Consider the following 24,273-nt stretch of genomic DNA (forward strand, 5'->3'; position numbering starts at 1 on the left):
TAGCATGAGCTGAAAGCCATTTTATTTTTGGCAGCCATTTTAGTTAGCCATGTGCTCATCATGCGCTTTCTCCCTCTTCCGGAACCTTGCACATGCTCAGAAAGGCCTAGCTGTCAGAATGCATCTGCTCTTATGTTATAACTGTCAGGCTATTCTTGCTGATGTAAGGAGAAATGTCTCTCCTCCCACTTTGTTGAGCAAGCAAATTTTGTATACCCATATTAGTCACAAAAACATGCTTGTTTGTGCCAGAACCTCTCCTTGGTTTTATGCTGACTATGTAACCTATGCATATATAAGGCCCCTGTTCTCTGTACTCCTTAGACTGGCTCCTAGAGTGGCCTGAGGGTACCCTATGTCTCTGAGGGTAATAAATGCATTGTTTTTATATTACAGCTTCAGTGCCAATTTCTTCTTTGTTGGTTTAAAGAACCAGGTGTATCAGTGAAATCCCTAAGAAGGTTTTTATTTCTTCACAGGTCCTAGACTCTGGGCTGGCAGTAGAGATTACTCCTCTGGTCCCACAACTACACGTCCTGAGATCCAGGTGAAGATGCTGAGGTTTCTGGGCTCTTTGCTGCCACAAATGCCCTTCTTCCATCGTCTGATGGCAGGTCCCAATGCCCACCAATGTGAAACTCCAGCGATGACCAGCTTTTGTGCAAACAGTGACCGTCCATGATGCCTGAACTTCTCCTTGTGCCAACAACAGTCTCCTCGTGTCAATTGCCCGAAGCTCCGCTGCAGCTGCCCACATGAAATTGGGCTCGAAGAAGGTAAAACTTTACACTTCAAACTTTTTTTGCATTGTATGCTTTTTGGCGCTATATTCCCTAGTAAGTTTAAAAATTCATGACTCCAGTTCTACTGATTGAAATTTTGATGTTTGGGTTTCATTTAGTTTACAAAAATGAATTCTATTTTTTGTAATTGGCTTGGGAGTTTTCTTGTGTTTTATTTTTACCTTATTACTGCTTGAGTGCTGCATAATTATCTTACACACTGCCTCCACGTTATGAATGACTATTTTCGTGCCAAGCCATCAAAGGGTTAAGTACAGGTGTATTTTGTGACTTTTGCTGTTCACTGTGACAAGGATTGTGTTTGAAATTTGAATGGGGCTTACACCCCTCTCATTTAATAACCCAGTCTCTTACAATGACTGAGGTGAGACAGATCATTTATTTTAAACCTGCTTCACCTCAATTGAGAAACTGAATATTTCCTTGGTAATCCTGTTTTGTCATCCCCATGTGCTCATGTTTTGAGTAGTACATGAGACACCATGCCCCATTACCTCGCTCATCTCGACAGTCTTAATAACGGTTAACCTGAACTGATTGATAACATTAATGCTAGTGAATGGAGTTTTAAAGATGGATGATGAGTGCTGCTCACTGAGGATAAGCACACCCCCTTCTTTTCAATGTTCTCTTTTGTTTTAGGACCCATTGCATGTTAGTTTATTTAGACTCCAGCCAGAGGAGCACACTGTGAGGTTTTCCTAGGACTCTGCTTTGTGGCAATTGCCCTTGTATTTCTTTATGGAAGAGGATCTTCCTAGGCTACATTCTGGGGTGGTAAAGAGTGACCCACCCTGATTGGCTATTTGAACGTACAGGCTGCAGTGGCCACTAATTTGCAGTAGACATCTTCCCAAGTGCCTTACACTATGAATACATTTGCTGGGCGAGGTGCTCTAGCAGCCATTGTGAAAGGGAGCTCGCTAGATCCAGAGACCCTTGTGGTATATAATAAGCCTTGTGTGCTGGGGGACTTGCACTATTTACTGTGGCTTAAGCTATGACTGTTGTCAATACCACGCTAACCAGGAAACCTGCTCTGAAGACAATGTGGAACCCCTTAGTCCCTTACCCCTCCTTCAGAGACAAGTGTACAAAACCATGAGCAAAATGGGGGGAATTTGAAATTAGGATATGAGAGGAAGAGATCACAGCATTTAGACTGTGCAATACTGGTCTTAATACAATTCCGGCTCTCCCAGTGTGGTACTAATACTTTGGGCTACCTTAACCTGACCTCCCAATTCGAGATGACATAGAACAAGCATGATTAAAATATTCATATTCCAGAGTGCAACATAAATAAGCTCGAGGTATAATGAGCAATCAGTGTGATGGCTTTAGGTCTTACCAAAACAATCAAACACAAACACTCCCGTGCAAGGTGTATAGCCCTTGTAATGAAACTCTACAATGACATCTTTCCACCATACTACTGGCAACAAGAGAGCTTTGTTGAAATTCAATTGTTGCTTCATAAAGCCACAACTCACTTAACATCACAGTCTCATGTTACCACATACACATTTTGTATAATTCTTCGGAATGATAAATTGGCATGTTACCTAGGCTGGTAGCTTTTAAGCTTATACTCGGTATATTATAATGTTGTCTTAGTTACTGGTTAGTGCACTAACCTGTTGTTTCTTGTCTTGTCTTGTAGCTTGATGTTTTGGGGATGCAGAAGGGCTGCATGTTTTATGTGAATGTGAATGTGAATGAAGGTCCAACTGAGCCAAAACCTCCAGATGACTGAAGATCCAGGCGATATTGAGGACAATGGCTGGGTTCCAAGATGTTTAAAAAATCTGGGCACCTGTGGTGCCCTTGCATAGACCAGGAAAGGAGTTGATTTTCTCTCAATTTGAGGGCAGAAAGATAAGCGCCCAACCACACCCTGGGTTCAGCTTATATGGAAGAACCACACCCAAGATGGCCGCCCAGTCTCACAGGATCCTGAAATCCCACTGTGGTCTCACAAGATGAGAAAGTGGAAACTACAAGAACTGGAGCAAAGAACAGGTGACCAGGGGAGCACTTTCATGGGACTGGATCCTGCAAGGAAGGAAAAGATACTCTGTGCATACCACCCAGACGGTGAGGAGAAGGTGGCATGCCAATAGACCCAGAGAGGGGGCAGGAGACACACAGGACAGATCCAGGTCAAGGATCCAGGCGTCAGTGGTGGATGGGGTCAAGGAGAGAGTGGGAAACAAGAAAGTATGAGTTATAGCACCAAGACTGTTATCAGGGCAGTACATGGCATCTACCTTTTGTATTCATTTAATATACACACAAACTTCAAGACAGTGTCCTCTGCTTTTCAAGTACCAGGTATGCTGTAATTCGAGCAGCTGCTGCTTTTGTATATTGCATGCCATTTGTGAAACTTATGTAACAGCATTGAATTGACCTTTCTATGCTGCGTTGTATTGGTTTTTGTTTCACTCAGTCTTTCATGAACACTATAGATTCACAAACATTAAGCTTTGCGAACTCTACGCATGGAGGGCCTCATTTATGAAAAGTGACGCATCGCTGCGTGAAAACAGCGATGCGTCACTTTTCATTGCGACCTCCTTGCGACACCAATGATGCGTCACATTTACAGTATGTAGCATCATGATGCAAGGAGTTACAGATACGTCAGTATTTCTGACGTATCTGTCGGTGCAAAAGTGACGCATTGCTGAAGTGTGTCACAAAAGTGACGCAACTCCAGCAATGTGTCCTTTCACATGGTGCAAGCCCCTTGTGAAAGGGCCTGCATCAGTCTTATGCCTGCTGTGAGGCAGGCGTTCGATTTTGACGCATTTGAGTCGTAGAACTGGCACAGTGAAATCTCTTAGATTTCACTGTGTCACTTCCATGACCATTTCTTGCGTCAAAACGCCCCCTTGCATACATTATACCTGGCGCAGGTATGATGTGGCACAGGGGTTTACAAAGTGACACATCTACCTAGATGCGTCACTTTGTAAATATGGCGCTACAAGGGGCATTTTTTACGCCACTGGTGCATCACAAAAAGTGACACACCGGCGGCGTAAAAGTGACGCACAGCCTCATAAATGAGGCCCGGAGTATTTAATCAGGGTTACTAGTTTCAGTGCTGTGTTGCTATTACAATGTGTTTTACTTGATTACGGTTTCTATAGATTTCCCTTTCATTATCAAACTACCTGATCAAATCTATGGTTATCATATCAAATATAAGTACTATTTTCTGATTACTGTTTATACTGTAAACATTTTTATCAGATTATGTGATATGACTAAAATTAGTGTGTAGCAACCAAACTTGTCTGGACATTCATCCTTGATTGCAACTGTGATAAATATGTTGGACTCAATCGAGATTCACCCAACACCACATCCATTAAGTTAGGTTTCGCCTGCTTGTCCACATCTCCCAAGAAAGCAAAGAGGTTTAGTAAGGTCTTCCTAATTCTGCAGATCATATTTTTAGAGCACTCATTTATAGGGACCCTCGATATCCTCCCTTTAGGAGTGCTTAGTGGCGCCTATATTTGCATGCTTGCTCCAAGCACCAATTTTGACACACACACATACACAGGCAAGCACACCCACACAAACACCCGCATACGATCACAGCCTCTCTGAATTTAAGGAACAGGTATTGGTCAAATATCAATTTAATGTATCCAGTTCTTTGGATTAATGCAACTTTTAAACACTAATCAACGTGCACCCTATGTACATTAATCATTGAGGGTCTGTATGCAGGGAACTGTTCTGTCAGACAAAAGAACCAATACATTTGCCTAATATCTTGGCCGTCATGACGCTCATATTGAGGAAGTAGAGGCAGTTAATTTACAAAGGAGCTGGGATGTACACTAAAAACTGACGAGGAACGAATAAATAGGTTTCCAGGCAAATGGCTGTTGAAAAGCTGTATGAAAAACATCATTACATCTAGAAGACTGCAGTAATAGAATTCCACAATTATAGGGATATAGATTGTTGATGAATGATAATTCAGGGCTTTACTCTGTCCTTGATGGAATTTCTAAATTGCAGGTAGCAGAGCATCAGCAGAAGAGAACCCCTCTGTATTGATTGCAGCTATCACAGTTATAAGAGTCTGAAGAACTAATATTAAAAACTATATTTGAAAAAATATAGAACGTGCTTAACTTTTAACTGTATTTTTAATGATCCCCACTATTAGTTTTCGTAGAAATAAAGTTTTGATTTTAGCAAATTGTTTAGCTTGCTATGCAAATATGGCACATGGCGATCCATTTACCACTCTCCTAGCCCAAGCAGTTTTTGAAATATGAGATCTATTACAGAGTAAAAAAACACGTTAATCCATTTTCGAGAATTTATTTCTGCTTCCCTGTTAACCATTGTAAATCAGCATGCTGCTGATTGTGACATTGATCGGAATTAGCAATGTTTGCAGATTTTTATTGACATTATAATTCATACTCTCCTGGTCTCAGTATATTTCCATGAAGTTATATTGATGACTGGAGTTGATCACCTTTTAATGTTAACATAGTAAATTAGATTAATGGAAAACACGATGGCCTGGTTGAAGGAAAAAATAATTGGTTAAAGGATATAAATCCTCCATAAACAATTCTCCATTACTGAGCCAGCTATCACCCAGGACAAGGGACAGTTAGGAAAACGCGAATAAAAGAATAGGGAATGGTATTTACATGATTCATCAAGTTAAAAGTAAATGCATAGGAGAGGTTCCAGACTTTTACCCATTTTCAAAATTCACAAAACACGTGCATTAGTGCCCCTGGAAAGCCACATCAAGCAAAGGTTTCCATGCATACTTCTGCACTTGCCATTTCTCTTTTTAAGGGAGCCTGTTCCTCCTATACAGAATTGTATATAGCGTTTATTTATGAATAGAGGCAAGAGCAGCATATGTGCAAAAGCACATATCTGTTTTTACTCCCTGGGATAATTTTTTCCCCCCCGTGCAGAATTTGCTTCCGCTACACCCCCATCAAATCTGGGGGTAATTATTTTCCCTTCCAATCCTGGTAGGGGAATGTTACTACCCTGAGACAGAAGTGAATTTACAACAATTTTCTAGGTGTATTCACAAAGTTAGAAGGCTAACCCTGCCTTACTATGTCCATTCTCCACCCCTTGAGTGAAATTTACTACCGCAGATCTCTTCTGACTTGTAGCTCAAAAACAGGAGTAAAACAGTTTAGACCTGTCAGGAATCCTTTTGTGGATTTCGTAAGGTGTAAATGAAGGTATTTTCATCCCTGAACGTAAACTGTGAGCTTGGCACTTTGTCAACGAAGTAAAGCCGGACAAGAGATATTTTACCTAATTCGCAAATTTGGATTACCTAGATTGTATAAAACATTTCAAGATTTACAAAGTGTTGTGTGCTTGCTTTCCGCCGTGGGTGACTGGTTGAGCAGAAATCGTCTCATGGGCAAAAGTAAAACCACAGCTGAGAGACAGTTTCTGCCTCATATTGCTTTTTCGCAGATTTTTGAAAGAGATATGTTATAATAAGTAGAGAGATACAAGTAGTTTGACAGGAGTCTTCTTTATTCACTCTTCACACCATCATGGGTTCCAGTCAGCTGGAGTCAGCTCTGGAATGTTCGTGCATTCCTGCACGGGATGTACCAGAGGGAAAAGGAGGGAAGGGGTGCGGGCGTACCAAGTGGATTACAACACATCTCCTTACATAGGGAAAGAAGGGAAGGAAAAGGATAATACGAAGTACTGTGAAAGAATGACCAAAATAACCAGTAAGTAATGAATAACTCAGACGCATCAACAATATGTACTACAGCGAAATAGCTATGCGAAATAGTAATCTCTTGCCCACCTAGGAGATGAAACAGGTCTTAATGATCTCCTCTGATTAGCATTAGCTTTTTTCCCCCACATGAGGGGTGACCCGGTGTTCTGGTACCTCCCTTTGAGGGATGATTCTGTCCTTACTCCAAGTTTGCCCATTAGTTAAGGTAACTACATTTCTACCTGCTTTGACTATCTTCATGGGATCTGAGAATCTTGTTGCCTCCCTCCTGCGTTGTTTAGGAAGATCTACACGGACCCAATCACCTTCTTTGATTATGTGGGGTTTCACATGCTTAGTTGCATCATACCTGAGCTTGTACTTTGCTTGATGACTGGTGATGCGTTCCCTAATCGCACTGCGGTTCACTACGTAGGTGTCTTGCCTTTTTACTGGAGGTGAGAGTCTAGTTTTGGGAACACTCCCCTTAAGTGAGCTGAAAGGGGACACTCCTGTGACAAGATTAGGGGCAGTGTGATGGGCCCAGATAGTGTCTTGTAAGGTGTCCTTTGCTAAAATGTTTAATATTTCAGCACGTTGTAAGCATTCTTTTATCATGCGATTCATGCGTTACACCAACCCGTTGGCCCTGGGACAATATAACGCTGTCTTGTGGTGGTTGATGCCCATTTCAGAGAGAAATTCCATCATATTCTCTGAGGTAAATAGTACCCCGTTATCAGTTACTAAGATGTCTGGGATCCCCTCCTCAATAAACATGTCTCTGAGAAATGTGATCATTTCCTTTGTGTCAATCTGATGCACACATTTGTAAGCAATCCACCTAGTGTGATAGTCCACCAAGACTAGTAAGAACCATCCTTAAATGACTTTATATTTAGTGGCACCATAATGTCCAGGGCTACTTTTGATCATGGTTTATCTGGAACCGTCACAGGAGATAGGGGAGGTTATCTTGTTTGTTGTATCTTGTCTGAACGGCTACATTCGAGACAATCCCTCACCGTTCTCTCTGTCACAGTGTCCATCCCTGGCCACTAGTAATCCAGTCTTATTTTATTTTTAGTAAGACTGCGTTCCAGGTGACCAGCATGGGCTAGATCCACAATTTTCTGTCTCAGTGCTGATGGTGGAACAACTTTTTCTCCCCTGCAAATTGTACCATCTTGGATGTTTAGTTCCAGTCTTACATCCCAGAACCCATTTAGAGGAGTGGCAACTTTGCTTTTCTCATTTGACCACCCCTTAACAATGACATTTTTAAGCATTTTGATTTCTTCATCACTACGTACACACTCTTCCCATTCCTCTTTCTTAAGACTAGATAACTTCAAAATTACATCCTCACTTTCAATATGAGGTGGACAGTCATCAGCATCCATAGGTGAGCCAGACAGGAAGTCTGTCACTACATTTTTAGAACCAGGCATGTATTTCACATTATAGTTGTACCCTGCCAGCCCCAGGATCCATCTTGCTATCCTAGGTGTAGTTTTTTCAGACCCCTTGGTAGTGAAAGCAAACATGAGGAGTTTGTGGTCAGTTTTCATGGTGAAGGGGATGCCCCACAGAAAGAAGAGGAAGTGCTTGATGACCCAAGCACACGCCAGCGCCTCTTTTTTCACTACGGAGTAATTGGCTTCTGCCCCTTTAAGGGTGCGAGAAGCAAAGGCCACCATTTGTTCCTGGTTGTTTACCATCTGGGTGAGACTAGCACCCAATCCTTTGTTACTTGCGTCCGTGTACAGGACCGTAGGCTTGGTGGGGTCAAATCTTCTCAATGACGGGGCGGAGGCAATGCTCTCCTTCACCGTGAAAAACGCCTCCTGGCATTCCTGCTCCAAACAAATGGGTTCCTTGCTTTAAGTAAGGCCCTTAAATGTTCCACAATGCTTGCATAATTTCTAACAAACTTTGCGTAGTATTCTGATAACCCCAAGAATGACTTAAGGTCTTCAACACAACACGGAGCAGCAGTCCCTTGAATAGCCTCAACAAGATCAACCTTGGGTTTGATTCCATCTTGGGATATTGTGTGTCTTAGGTACTCAACTGATCCTACCCCGATACGGCACTTGTCTCTCTTTAAGGTTAAACCCGCCTCTTCCAGTTTGCCCAGTACCTCTCCCAAGATGGTATTTTGTTCTTCCAGGTTTTTCCCATAAATAAGGATGTCGTCCTGGAAGCACATAGTGCACCAAATGTCCTTCAGCACATGTTGCATGATTCTTTGGAAGGCGGCGGCCGCTGATGCCAATCCAAAGGGCATGCGTTTGTACTGGAAAGCCCCCAGTGGTGTTATAAAGGAAGTCAAGTGGCGGGAGTCTGGGGGTAATTCCACCTGGTGGTAGGCGGATGAGAGATCCAATACGCTGAAACAGCTGGCATCTTTGATTAATGTGAGAACTTCATGAATGCGTTTTAGTGGGTGCCTACCCCCTGCCATGTATATGTTGCTGTTAAGGTCCCTCAAATCCATATGTTGCTGTTAAGGCCCCTCAAATCCACACATAATCTGATCTCTTTGCTGGATGCTTTAGTCGTGAGGACAATGAGGGCCAACCATTGCCAGCTTTCTATGAGCTCAATGACTTCTTGTGACAGAAGTTTATCAAGTTCCATTCTGAGGGGTGTTTGCATCATGTGAGGTACTGGTCTTACCTTGTGGGTAACTGGTTTATAATTAGCTTTAAGCTTAATAGAATGCTGATAATTCTTTAGTAGGCCGAGTTTGTCAGAAAGCACCTTGGGAAATTCGTTGCAGACCTCTGTTCCCCCCAAAGACTGATCAACTAGGAGGACTTGGTCGAGGCTATTAGGGTCCAATTTTATTCCTAGTTCTCTTTGGTGTTTCCAAACCAGCAAATTGGATCCCTTTTGTGTGATATAAATTTTGCCCACGGTACTCCTCCCTTTAAACTCATGATTGTCATGCCCACTAAGGGAATAGGGTCCACATTGTAACACCCTGGATGTATGTCGGGAGGCTGTGCAACTTGTTTCCATGAAGGAAATAACTTAGTAAATGCCTCTGCTTCCACTAATGTATAGGGTGAACAGGAGTCTGCGAAGACCGTCAATTCCCTTTTATCAAGGGTGATGGTACAAGACGGAAAACTGTTTTTTCGCCGTCTTTTAGTTGGAAAACTAATTTGTTTTCTTGGGGGACCCCTTGTTCTATGGACAAAACAGATTAGTTTTGGTGATCCTTACACAATCGGGCTAGATGACCTCTCCTACCACATCTGTGACAAGTTACTGATCTGGCCTGAAACCATGCAAACTTAGCAAGGTGGGTTGGATTGCCACAACTATAACACTTGAGTTTAGTGCTTGTAGGAAACCCATTGGGACCTTTGTACTTGCTCTCCTTACTGACCTCTGGAGAACCTCTGGGACCTTTGTTCTTACATTCTTTACTGATCTCTTGGTTACTTATTGCATTCACTTCAGCATTCTTGTCTCCATCCCCTTTCATCGCTACCATACAATCCGCAGTGTGCTCAATACCTACTGCAATGTCTACGGCTTGTTTAAGGGCGGGATTAGCGACTAAAAGTCTTTCTTGAATCTTTGTGTTGTTGGTGCACCTCACCAACTGATCTCTTATTAGGGAGTCTTGTAAAGCATCAAATTTACAAGTATACGCTAGACATTTAAGCGCTGCAATATACGTTTTAACTTTCTCGTTTTTTCCTTGTACCCTTGAAAAGAACTTATGTCTTTCCAATACCACATTAATCGTCTTACCAAAATGTTTTTCAAGTCTATTGACTGCCGCTAGATAGACATTTTCATCGTCATCACTATCCTCACCTTCTTCTGCTGAGATATTGTCATATGTTTTTCGCCCTTCAATACCTAGATTGTGGAGTAGGGTATGTAGTTTTCTGAGTGCAGAAAATGTTTCCCCCCCAATTGCTGTAAGGTAGGATTTCAGTAGCCCGAACCATTGCTGCCATGGTAGCTGTGGTTCTCCTACTTCATTGAGGAATGGGGGTGGTTGTGACATATTTGTGCTAGCCATATTGAAAGAGCGGGTCTGCAAGGAATAGAGCTAGAAGGAAACAGCTAACAGAGGATAAAACAAGGGAAAAACTACATCCAGCAGCAGCAGTGGCAGTATTGAAATGAAGCTACTCTCGCAAAAATAATATCAGAAGGGGGATCAAGGAAGGGATGACAGGAATAATACAGTTGTAACCTGATGCACATCAATCCATGTAACACCCAATAACTCAATGAGTGTGTGTCACAGTCGATGCAACGATGCACCAAAAGGGGATGAGGGGGTTACATTTAGTGCCAAAGTTCCACAGAGAATGGTAGAGAAGGACTTGTAGAGGATGGCAGCAGTCTTAAGTTAAAGGAAGGTTCTTGGATTACTTAACATACCCAGCAGAAATTTACTTTTGAAGATAAGAACTTCCTTAACACACACAGTCTAACTTATGAAAATATGCGTGTTCACTGAAGGTTCATAATAGACTTCCAACAAAAAAACAAAAAAAAATTGTTCAAAGTATAGAATGTTCAATAACGACTGTCGAATTTCTTGTATTAGCAGATAACTCTGTTGAAATTAACTAAGGCTGTTCCTGTCAGTGCCAGAAAAGAGGACAGGCTCACTCACTTGTCGGTGAAGAAATGGTAAATCTAAATATTCAAGTCTAATAAATATCACCTGAAGGAAATGCTGTGCCTGTCAGCGCACAAATCCAGGAAATGCTGTGCCTGTCAGCGCACAAATCCAGACAGGCTCATTCTCTAGGCAGTGAGTAGAGGGTTAAAAACTCGATCTGCCCCTTGACACGTTGGGACGCCAACAGCGTCGACACCAGGAGCGGAAGGCTGGTTAATCAGGGACGTTTGAAGTACGGCGGGAAAAGCAGCGCAGAGCCCCCGAGGAATTCAGAGCAGCGCTGCCCACTCCTCCGCCTGGCATCTTAACCGCATGCGTGCGGCGGCTTTTCCCGCTGTGTGCGGCATTTTTTAAATTACCGCGATACATGACGAGCTCAGCTCGTCATCCGCGTACGGCAGGTAACGCTGATGACGAGCTGAGCTCGTCATCAGCATAGAAGGGGTTAAAGGAGGAAACAAACCGTTGGTCAGAGGCAGGGACACTTCCACAGCGTGGGAAAAGCCGCGACTGAGACCCAAAGCAACACACAACTGCGCCACCAGCTCCTCCTCCCGGCTTATACAAAGATGAAACAAGAGCCAGTCACAAGCGGCAGGGACACTTCCGCACGCGGCGGAAAGCCGCGATTCAGCGCCGAGTCAACTTGCAGCGGCGCCGCCATTTCCTCCTCCCAGTTGCCTCAAATAGGGAGAGTCAGAGCTGGTCACCAACTTAAAAGGCGCTTCCTCCGCAACCTCCACCAGAACCAGAGGAGTGAAAGAAAGTAATTGGCCAAGGTTATGCTGGGCCCACCGCCATAAAGTGTCAAGTACAACGCACCTGAACAGAGAGTTATGTCACCGAGTGCTCCACAGCTTGAACAGATCCAACAGTTCACTGAGTGGCCGGTGTTTACGCCTCTGTTATCGCAAGCTCTCCACCTCGACAGACAGTCATAATCACGAAGTCACAGGATGGCTCACCCTTGCCAGCTCAGCCTCAGGGGATTCACAGCAAAGAAGAGCGGCAGTATTAAAATCGAAACGTCAGGTAAGATGACTCTTCTCTTAAATACTTGCAGTACGGGCTGTAACTGGAGTACTAGTTGGGGGTGATGGTGTACCGTCCCCACATGGTTTCCGTCGCCAGTGTTATAATAAGAAGAGAGATACATGTAGTTTGACAGGAGTCTTCTTTATTTACTCTTCACACCATCACAGGTCCCAGTCAGCTGGAGTCAGCTGTGGAATGTTCGTGCATTCCTGCATGGGATGTACCAGAGGGGAAAGGAGGGAAGGGGTGCGGGGCATACCAAGTAGATTACAAAAAGATATAGACAATCTCATTCAATTTTCATCAAAGATATGACGATAATTTGTATGCAATATGTTGCACACTAACCTTTGCACATCCACATTTTGACAAGCCACCACCTTAAGGACAAGTTTCTCCATTTATGATATAAAAAAGATGACCCTGCAGAGAGTTCCTTAAAAACAGGACTCCACCATCTTGGCACATCACCCAAAGAGGGAATAAGAAATAGGTCACCATCAGGGTGGGATATTCTTTTATCTAGGCTCTCCCTGATTAGTAAGTGCAGACTTTGATGGTAGTCCTGGGCAGCTCAGGGTAGAGAATTTTGCTGAACTTCTCTGCAGCAATCTTGGCATACTAAGGATTAGTAGTTTGTTGGAAATTTCCTACCATATGAGGCAGGAAGAGCTAGTGTAAAAGATAGGTGGGTTTGTTGAGAATGTTCCTAAGATAGGCTTTAGGAACTTCACAAATTTATAATGGGGCAACATTATCGAAATCTGCGGCTGAAGAACTGCAAGTGGAGTTGTATTGTGGTGGGGGCGTGGTTACGAGGAACATGGCGGCAGGTTAGTGGCCGCGGCACTCCGAAGCTCCGTGTCCCGAGCCCCCCAGCAGAGAGAGTTCGGCGGGATGATTTAACCACCCCGGTAACCATCGCGGTAATGAGCTTCCCATAACCCGATTTCTGGACTTTCCCGCAATCGTGGTAAAAACTTTCACTCTTCTCACGCCGAGTCCACCTCCGCCTCACCGCGTTTTTTTTTTCTCTTTCTCCGGCCTTTCCTGCGGAATGCTTACGCTGATGTGCTGCGTGCCTGGGGGCGTGGTGCAGACCTATCCACGGGCAGGTTCGGCGGCTTCCTGCACCAGAGTCCCAATAGTCTCAATACCCTCAATACCCTCGCAGAGAGAGGCGCCTGGTGGCGTGTGGCTGTGGCTTCGAGCCGCCCTGAAGCTCCGACGTGGACGGCGTCTGCGGAGCTTCCGAAGAGACTTTCGCCCTGGGGAATCTACCGCTCGCAGTAGCAGTATTGTGCTGTTGGCAGAGGCTGCCGTGGAGAAAACAGGCGTGGAAGAAGCAGACACAGCAGATGAACCCTGGAGAGTGAGGTGAAGGGGACTGAGGAGGGGGGGGATTTTGTCCGAGCCCAAGAAGCCCAAGAAGCAGTTCCAGCCCCCCCTGCTACAGTAAACCTCGCAGCTAAAGGACCGCAGAGTAGGGGAGTCAGCAGATCAAAAAATAATCGCAAAAAGAAGGGGGTGAAAGTTCATTCAATAACTCAATCCATAAAGCCCTTCTGTGAGCAGGAACAGGAGCAGAGGGATTTCGCGCAACCTGCTTCCACAACATCTGGGGGTCTAGTACCCAGTAAACCATCCTCATATTTAGTAACTGAGGTTAAGGCCAAGCGCACTTACAGGGGGAGCAGGGCAATCAAAGCAGTACCCATTAAAACAGCACCCATTCCTAGCTCTAAGATTACACCCTCGTTACGCTCCTTCTTTAAAGTAGTCCCCCAGGTATTGGACTTAGTCCAGGATAACTTTCCATCTGAGTGCTTCTTTTCTCCCTCCGGCCCTTTTGAAACCTCGAAACAGTCACATCTTCTAGAAAATCTTAGTGTCGAATCTCCGCTGGCTTCTGTATCTGCTCTACAACCTGTGGACCCTTTTGTTTTTAAACCAGCTTATTTTCTAAATATGGAGGGCCCCCCGCAATCTCCCCAGCCCGTGCAGAGGATTGCTGTACCAGACCATAGTGAACCAGATAACCATACTATGGCCTCTGCAGTTTTGACGGCGGGAAACGGAGAAATTGAGGAGCTCAATTGCACCCTCCTTACTAGCAGTAAACAGGGCTCTTCTCATCCTTTAATGGGAGATTCCCCTTCAACCCCACCTATTAGCAGCGATATAGAGGGAGACCATGCAGGTCCTAAGGGGGGGACTTCAACTGAGCATCCTAATTCAGATGACCCAGACCCCTCACCACATATAACTTTGGATATGCTTCCGACTGCAAAAGACACGCTAATAGCCAGCAGTTATACCGCCCCAATTATTGATCCTTCCTCCAGCATTACAATGGCTTCTCTACAGCTTATATTTTCATCTCTGTCAGTTGACATAAAGAGAGGCTTTGAAGAGTCTGCATCAATACAGAGAGAGATCAGAGACTATTGTGAGTCTCTTGACACTAAGATCGATGGACTCACAGCAAGAACAGAGGTTCTAGAAGAGACAGTGGGCGGGTTATCTTTACATCTAGAAGACACTAAGGTTGAAATACCAAAACTCAAGAGAGAAGATTTGTCATTAGCAGAGAGGATGGAGACATTGGAGAACAATGCAAGGCGATGCAACATCAGAATTTTGAATGTGCCAGAGGGAAATGAGAGCTCGGATATCAAAGGCTTTATTATTCCACTTTTAAAACAGTCCCTCAATCTCGAAATATCGGAAGAAGAGCTCCATAAGGATATTCAAAGGATTCACAGAGATCCTTTTAGGCGAAACCCCCAAAGAACAAAGCCCAGAAAGATTTTAGTGAACTTTCATACATATACACTAAAAGAACAGATCCTCAACTTAGCGCTGAAGCAAAAATCTTTAACCTGTAAAGGATTCACCTTTCAAATACGATCAGATCTAAGTAGGATCACCCTTGAGAAACAATGGGAACTGGGGAGGAGGATGGAGGCATTTCGTGATCTGGGTGCTAGAGTACAAATGGGCTTTCCAGCAGCTTTAAAGATCATGTTCAACAACAAGATGTTTAACGTTCGCTCAGTTCAGGCGGCAGACGAGCTGTTGCTGTCTATTGGGGGGAAAAAGGGGGCCACTGGCTAACTCAAGAGTAAGCTTTCTCTGGTAGAATAACATCAGGTCTTGCAATACCAGTCGTTCCTCCTGGCGATACTCCTCCCATTTTCCTATCTATTTTCCTATCTTAGTGCAGTGCTTCAGTCGGAATAAAATGTATATATAGCAGTGGAAATGAAGCTAACTAATTATAGTAAAAGTTTAAGGACAGAAATGTACAAAATTGAAAAAAAAATAATAAAGAGTAAAAAAAAAAACTCCTGGCTTGTCACTGTAATGGAAAAAATACATAAAATAAGGGATATGACAAATAAACACAAAATCCCAAATAACAAAAAAAAAAATCACAGCATCACTCTGCAGGGGGCTTGGGGAGAGGAGGGAGTGCCATCAGCCGGACTTGCTCTGGTTAGATAGCACAAGGGTTCCTCAGGGGAGGGGGGGGGTAGGTTGGGGCACTGGGGGTGCTAGGGGGTGGCTTTTAAACACAAAATGTCCTCATCTACGTTTAGATTTTTGGCTATTTCTTTTTTACTCTAATATGTGGGTAGTGATTCTAGTGATTCTAAAAACAGCAGGAGTAAGAACTGACTCTCGTGGCACCAAATGTAGAAGATACGCTTATAATAGGGTCTTTGAGTTATGAGTAATCTCAGGATCCTCTCCTGCGTGATATAGATGCGCAGGTCACTATACTCCAGGAGACACATTTAATCGAGGCTGAGATGCTCAAAGTGGTTAAAAAAAATAGGTGGATTGATACCTCAATATCCTCCTCCCAAACCTCCAACACAAGGGGGGTGACCATTCTTATAAAAAAAACCTTAAATGCAAGAATTATCTCGCAGGAGGTTGATTCTGGTGGGAGATGGGCCATTGCATCAATAGACACAAGGGGTCTCGCTTGACACTTGCAGGTTATTACGGGCCACACCGGGATGATTCCTCAGCTCTTGAAGCACTATTTTTTCATCTTCTAAATTTTCCAGAGCCTATTATTATAGCTGGGGACTTTACCATCGTATTGGATCCCTCGCTTGATAAATCCCCAAGTAGTAGGCAGTTAACTTCTCCAAAAACTAGAGCCTTACTTCTGAACTGCATGAGTCAATATGGTCTCGCAGACATATGGAGGGTGAGAGCAGGATTGGAAACTGGATTCTCTTTTAGAAACTTCAAATATAGGCATCAATCCAGAATCGACTATTTCTTAGTTAGTCGTAACTTGATTGATTCGGTAAAAAATGTAAGGTATCTGCCCTCGCATTTGTCTGACCACTCTTTAGTATCATTGACCCTACACAGATTATTTTCTTTGCCTTCTAGAACTTGGTCTTTTGATCGCTCACTCCTCACATCATCGGATGATATCTTATCTATAAAAACTGATGCCCGAGAGTTTATGCATCTAAACATTGGTTCAGCGGACCACTCTACAGTTTGGGACGCATACAAAGCTTTCCTTCGAGGTGTAATTAAAAATAAGGTGGTGTTTCGTAAAAAGCAGTATACCCAAGAAATCGCATCTATTGAATCTGATCTTGGTAGAGTGCAAGCAGAAATAGAAGCTACGCACAGCGCCTCTAGTCAGGATTCTACACACCTACAGAACAACTTGCGCATTCTGAAAGAGAAATTGGCCACGGTCTTGAATCAGCGTATCCTCCAAAGATGGGAGAGCAGTAAACTATCCCATTTTGAATATGGGGAGGGAGCGGGCAAACTTTTGGCCTTGAAGACCAAAACAGACCAGGCTCGAAACATCATAGCCTCAGTAACCACGAACAACGGCACCGTCTCTTCAGATATAGAAATTAGAACAGCTTTTAAGGACTTTTTTAAAGAGATATACCAGGAGGACAGGTGCATCACTGTCGATAATGTAGGCAGTTGGCTAGATGGTGCCTCCCTTCCATCACTTTCGCTAGAACAGAGTGCTTTTTTGGATGGGGAGGTTACAGAGGAAGAGGTTACATCAGCTGTCCTGGGAAGCAAGAGTAACAAGGCAGCTGGCCCTGATGGCCTTCCAGCCGAAATTTATAAAAATCTGGCGGCTGAAATATCACCTTTTCTTGTTATACTCTTTAACTACATACTGCAGGACGGGGCCTTACCACCGCCATCCTGGAATAGCGCGTCTATCACGCTTATCTTGAAACCAGGTAAATCTGCTAACAACTGTGGTTCGTATCGCCCTATATCAATCCTGAACACGGATTACAAAATCTTCGCATCTCTGTTAGCAAATAGGTTGGCCCTGGTGGCCCCTGACATTTTACATCTTAATCAGAAGGGCTTTGTGAGAGGTTGGCAGCTGCACGAACTCACGTACGATCTCATAGGTGCCATAGACATAGCAATTAAAGATTCTATGCCCTTGTCTATTCTCACGTTGGACGTTACCAAGGCCTTCGACAGGGTCAATTGGATTTTCCTGTCGGGGGCCTTGAGAAAATTCAACGTGGGAGAGGGTTTTTGCAGAGCGGTGAAATTGCTGTGTAATTGTCCATCAGCCTCCGTGTTGGTTAATGGGGCTCTGTCTGAACCCTTTGCAGTAACCAGAGGCACGCGGCAGGGCTGCCCTCTATCCCCCCTTTTATTTGATCTATATATAGAGCCCTTCGCGCAGAGATTAAGAGAGGATAATACCATCAAATCCTTCTTATACGGGGATTGGGAAAAGAGGGTGGCCCTATATGCAGACGATATCATGTTAATGATCTCGGACATTAGCACCGCATTTCCTTCAGCAATTAAAATAGCACTGGAATTTGGGGAGGTGTCTGGTTACGAGGTCAATGCCTCCAAAACTGAGGTAATGGCTTGGAACGATTATGCTAGTGGCCTTAATCAACACCTTAGTGGAAACTTGCGCTATTTAGGGTTGAATATCGTCAAAGATATCACCCAGATTGCCCCTTTAAACTTTGCAGCAATAGCAAAAGAGTGTCGTAAGCTGATGAGATCTTGGCAACACCTTCCCTTGTCCCTGCTGGGAAGAGCGAATCTTGTAAAGATGACAATTCTACCTAAGGTTTCTTTTTTGTTTAATACAATCCCACTTTACTGGCAAAGTTACAGGGAGAAATTTCTACCTTCCTATGGAAAAACAAAAATCCTAGGATAGCCTGGAAAAAGATCAGGCGTCGCAGGGAGAAGGGTGGACTGGCGGGCCCCGATATACAGATATACGCGTGGGCGTTTCAACTCTCACACTCACGCATGCTTTTAAAAACACCAACAGGTGAGGGAGTAGGCAACATGTTCTCGGCTCTCCTACGCTGCGAGGGAATTGGTCAATCAGGTTACCTCTTCAAGTTTGGAGATCCCAAGTTTTTAAAAAAGGTAAAATTGAAGGTGCTCCATGGCCTCGCAAGAACTTGGGCAAAGATTAGATCTACAATTAATTTGGGGTACTATTCCAGTAGATCTCCAATTTGGGATCTACCCTTGGCCCCAAGCTGGGCGAGAGACGCACTAGCACTCCCATTGAGAGAAGCTGGAATATCAACCTGGGGAGATTTGTTTGGCGAAGGGATCCTGCTTCCTTGGGACTATCTAGTAAATAAAGTGGGGCCCAACATGTCTAGATTTAAATATCTACAAATTTCAAGCTGGGCTCAAGCTGCTACCACTCAATCTGCACGACGAACAAATCTGCCACTAGGAGGAGGCTGTGAACTCAAAACCCTTCTGGTAGATAAACCACCAGCAAAGAAAGAGATCTCTGTGTGGTACAACTTAATATTAGAAGAGATCGATAGTAACTTCTCTCTCCCAGAGATGCTGTGGGGAGAATTAATGCCAGGAATACATGTGAAAGATCTCTGGTCATCCTCCTGTAGGGTCCTTTGGGATTTAGTTAAACCAGTTTGGCTGCATAGAAACCATCGTTTTACCCTACATAGGGCGTACTACTCCCCACAGAGGCTGTCAAAGTTTTCTCTTGGAGGCCCTGTGGCCTGTCCAAGGGGTGGATTTAAAGAGGCCCTGGATATCTATATGTTCTTCGATTGCCCCCAGTTGACGATCTTTTGGGACTCAATAAGTAGCAAACTTTCATCTTCCCTGGGCTGCAATGTAGGGATTAATCTCTGTATGGTCATTTTTGGTGTTGTGGATCAAACTCGCAGTCCGGCAAAGAACTTATTATTTTATTCCATCCTGGCAGTCCGAAGAGAAATCTGTAAACATTGGAAAGATGCTTCCCCCCCAATGTTTAGCAATTGGTGTAACTCCATTGTACAGATCTCGAAACTAGACCTGGCTAGAGCGGGAAGAAAGAGAGAAGAGCCTTTTGGCATTTGTTGGGCTGGTCAAATTGAACAAGGGTTTTTTTTTTTCCCCAGGTCCGTTGATTACACTGCCATGGTTTAATCATTTTGCTTATACCCAACTAACTGTTGGTATTAGCCATGATAGCATCTGGCTTATTGGTGTCATCTGCTACTTGTGTAACAAAGGTTGGTTTGTTGGGAATGGGTCAGATGTTGCTGAAGGGATATGTCATCACCACCCGATTATCTTCCCAGCCAGTTTCGACTGAGTCAGCACGACTGTACTCTATGTGCCTCACTACCTGCTTTTGGAGCATGGCAGCTAGAAACCATAAATGTGGATGAGGATACAAAAAAACCCCCAAAAAAAAACATTATCGAAATCTACACTTTCAGGTGAGGTCGGTGCTGGATTGGGAAAGAAAAGAAAATGCCTGTATGCAAGTATCCATGTTCAACTTGGAAGAAAGTTGCAGAGTTATTGAGTTTGGCTCTCCCTTACATCTCTGCTTCTACAAGCTATTCTTAGGGCTAGAGAAGCGGGCCTCTTGAAGGTTCCACAAGAAGAATAGGAATCCCATATTTCTCTAAGAATAGCTATTACTGGTGGTTAACTCCCTCTAAGGTTGGAAAGGGGGGAAGGTTCTAAAAACAAAGTATGTGGCAAAATCTTGGCAAAATTAGCAGATGCAGACACAACTGAAGTTTGACTGTTGTCATATCAAGAGTAGTTGAGAAGACTGTCTCCACGGACTGGGATATCAACAAATAATTGGAGTAAATGTTAACAAGTTGGGACTTACTCTTTTTGAAAAATGTTGGCAGATTGGGACGGACTACCAAGACTACATCAAACAAGCCTTACCTAGGCATCCACCTCTTCCAGGATTGTCAACCTACAGCAGACTTATAAAAAGAAGGTGTCCATCCTCATGGATTAATGTTAGTCTACACCATTCAGCTTTGGCTTGCTGAAAGATTTAGAAATCTGAAACGATTTGTGAGTCAGAAAGTAAACCTGATGAATAGGGAGAACTATTAGGCCATAACTTAACACATCTTGGCCAGGCAATGTGCCTAGACCCCAGTCTCCCTCATTGTTTTCTATGGATGGATGTATTCACCTTTTCTATAAATATAATTAACTTGTGATCCCCTTGATAATTTGAAATCAGTGTCATTTTTATCATTAGGTTTTATCCAATTCTTACTGTATTGGCTTTGGAATTTTATCTTATACAAAACTATTATAGCGAACAAGTGCAACCTCTATATACATACATAAATTAGATGTAATATGTGCTCTAAAATCAACCACTTTTGAGAAGTTCATGTTCCTTCTTCTATTTAAATACAACACATACATTTTCTCTGATAAGCGCTTGCTGCTTGTGCCAAACTAGTGGACGTGCATTATTCCTTTTCGGAAACCTGTTTTTAGGTCAAGCATTGGCAGCGCATGCGCTGTCTGGAAGACCTGCTGTGATAGATGAAACCATTTATTCCCGCATCCTGCTTACGATTGGTTCATTACAGCATCATTACTCTTTGCTGGCTCCTGTCTCATTCCCTCAGCTGATGGCTCACTTCCTTTGAAGGCTCAGGTGCACCAGCAAACTACATTTGACTTTTCTTGACTTGTTTTCTCCTATGTGTGAGAACCTTTTTATCTTTTTTAAGAGGTTGTCCCTTCTTCTGCCTGTTTTGATTCCCTTCTGCTTCGCTGTTATAAGCCCCCCCACCAGCCCCCCACCCTACGAGCACACACAGCCCCTTCAGCAGTTGTCTTTTGGGCAGTGACTGCTTGTTTTCAATATTGCCCCCCACACAATCGCAGGCTTCCCTGTTTGCTTTCCGCCATCGCTGCTTCTACCCGCCCAAATTCTGTGTTGTATCCCACTGAACTCTCAGCATACAGCCGTTCCTCTATACCCACAGAAACAGACACCAACTCCTCCACACTGTGCGGGGAACGGAACATCATCAGCATGGTCCTTGTTTTTTTGTACTCCATATTCATTTTGCATTAGAAAACAAACTCCCTTTTGTTTGGTAGTGAAATATCTCTAGGTATTGCTTTCATATGAAATGGACTAACTTTAAGCAATTTAAAAGAGGATATTTCTTACACAAAATAAAAAATATATATATATTAAATGACATATTTATTTTTATTATTAGGGATTTTTGCCCATATCATAAAGGAAGATATCTACTATGTTGCCATATATCTTGCATTATCCATACACGCTTTCCAAGCTCGCAGGGATGGTGAGACGGTGGTATGTGTACGATTCATGATTGGTACACTGTTGTTAATGCCTGGCTTTCATTGGCGGTCGCTTCTTGAGGTAGGCTGCACCTCTCGATCTGGACGTGGGAGTAAAAGAGACACATGTGTGTGTCTGGTTGGACACTTGAACTCATTCCGACAAATGTGACACCAGTAGCGGGCCAGGACTTGCAGATCCTTTTTCATTAGTAAGTTCAGGGCTTTAAGTTGGCCGAGTCGTGCTGGTGTTCAGCACAGGCACTTCTAAAAGCAGGAGCTGAGACGGGTCCCTTTTGAGCTCTCTATTATTTCCCTCAATCTCCGAGTGAAAGGAAAACATCTTAACTTGACGGGAGCATTCCCACCCTTCACTACCTTTAATCTGTCTTTAAAGGTACTTTTGCAGACCTGCACTGGCTCCCCGTCAACAAGAGGATCATCTTCAAGCTCCTCACCCATGCTCACAAAGCACTCCACAAACCAGGACCTACTGACCTTCAGGAGACATCTCAAGACCTGAATGTTCTAGCAGTAACTGTTACCCCCCCTCCCTTTAGCACCTTGAGACCGTCAGGGGTGAGTAGTGCGCTATACAAATAGATGATTGATTGATTGATTAAACTCTGCCATGACAAAATCAAGACTCAGTTCCAATTGTATGACCTTGACCGCAATGTAGGCCGGAGGCAGCGGTCAGGCGGGTCAACCGATGTGCAGCCAGCTCCTTCTGGATCTCTAACACACGATGTTGAAATGTCATGTGGAGATGATTTGTAGTTGACAGAGGTAGGGGCACCAGAGCGGAGTGGGTGTGCAGCCTGCGATATTGCCGTGTTCTGCCTAGTACGGGCTGTATTGGATTGGTGTGAGGTCTGCTGGACCGCAGTGTAGGCCGAAGGCAGAACTCAGAAAGGGCCCACCGACACATGTGGTTGGAATGCTATGTACAGAGTTTGTGGCACCACAACGAAGGGAGTATAGTGATATAAACTCAGCTACAAATATGCACTCTGCCATTGTGTAATCAAGGCTCAGTTCCAAATGTGTGACCTACTTGTCCGCGGTGTATGCCGGTGGAGTATGTCAATGAGAAAGGAATACTGCGGGCCTTGCTCGCGGAGGCCGTGATGGTCTGATGAGGCTGCCAAGGTCAAGGGCCTCGGGCTTGGAGCTTGCACCGGCACGTGCTGGACCCTACTTGACACACACGAGTGTCTGCAGGTGAGCAATGAGGCCTGGTTGCGCTGGGGCGGGCAAGACGGGTCTGGGGACCAGCGGTCCAGGCTGCAGCAGGCACACAGGATCGCAGGCACCATCGCTCACGGCATCAGCCTCGTGGCGGGGTGAGAGGCACTGCCCTGGCAGACACGTTGGCTATTCCAGAAGAGAACAATAAACCATCATAAATGTGACAGGTTGCACTCTGTTTCCTCAACGAAAAATGTTCTCCATTATTTCTTCTCAATTTTAATAACGCATGCTTTTTCACTGGGATGTGCCCAAACCTAACTGTATGTTTCGAATTGCACAACATCTCCTTGGGGCGACCTTTCACCTTCTAAATCCAGTGGCACAGCTTTATTTAAAATGCATTTGCAATATTCTTTTCACTCTTCCCGCTTTCATCCAATTTACTCCATGAATCTTAAACCAACAATTCACTTCCAGTTTTGTTCACGACCTAATGCAAGTAAAGCAATTTCCTGGGCTTCTCATGTTCTAAATGGGCCATCCGAACCTCTACTTTAAAGAACACGTACAAATGCTGAATTCTTCAAGGGCAGTTTATTAAAACCCAATGCATTTCGGGCCTTTAGGGCCCTTCGTCAGGGGAAACTGAAAGTAAGCACAAATGTCACATTATAATCTATTATCCAGTATATAAACATTATAAAAAGCTCTTCACTGTTACACAATTAACACTCCAAATTCTTTGTGATGCGTTTTGTTCACGACTTCATGTAAGAAAAGCAATTTCCTGGACTTCCTTCACCAAAAGTCGAGCTCTCCCTTTCAATCACCCTTAAATTTAATGTAGTAAATTGGATGAAAACGGGAAGAGTGAAAAGAATATTGCAAATGCATTTTAAATAAAGCTGTGTCACTGGATTTGGAAGGTGAAAGGTCGCCACAAGGAGACGCTGTGCATTCCAGAAGAGAACCACGCCCAGGGCTACGTGCTTTTTTTTCACACCCCTAAGCTAGCCTGGTGTATGCTGGGCCAGCCCACTCTGCACACACTTACAGGGGGGACGTAACAAGCTACAATTCAATGATCTTACCCAATGGCAGGGGTCAAATGGTTGTGTCCACTGTCCACTACACCACCACGACCAACAGTATATGTTGACATGGAAATGTCTGTGGTCTGC

Source organism: Lissotriton helveticus, chromosome 10 (assembly GCF_964261635.1).
Source record: "Lissotriton helveticus chromosome 10, aLisHel1.1, whole genome shotgun sequence".
NCBI classification, from domain to species: domain Eukaryota; kingdom Metazoa; phylum Chordata; class Amphibia; order Caudata; family Salamandridae; genus Lissotriton; species Lissotriton helveticus.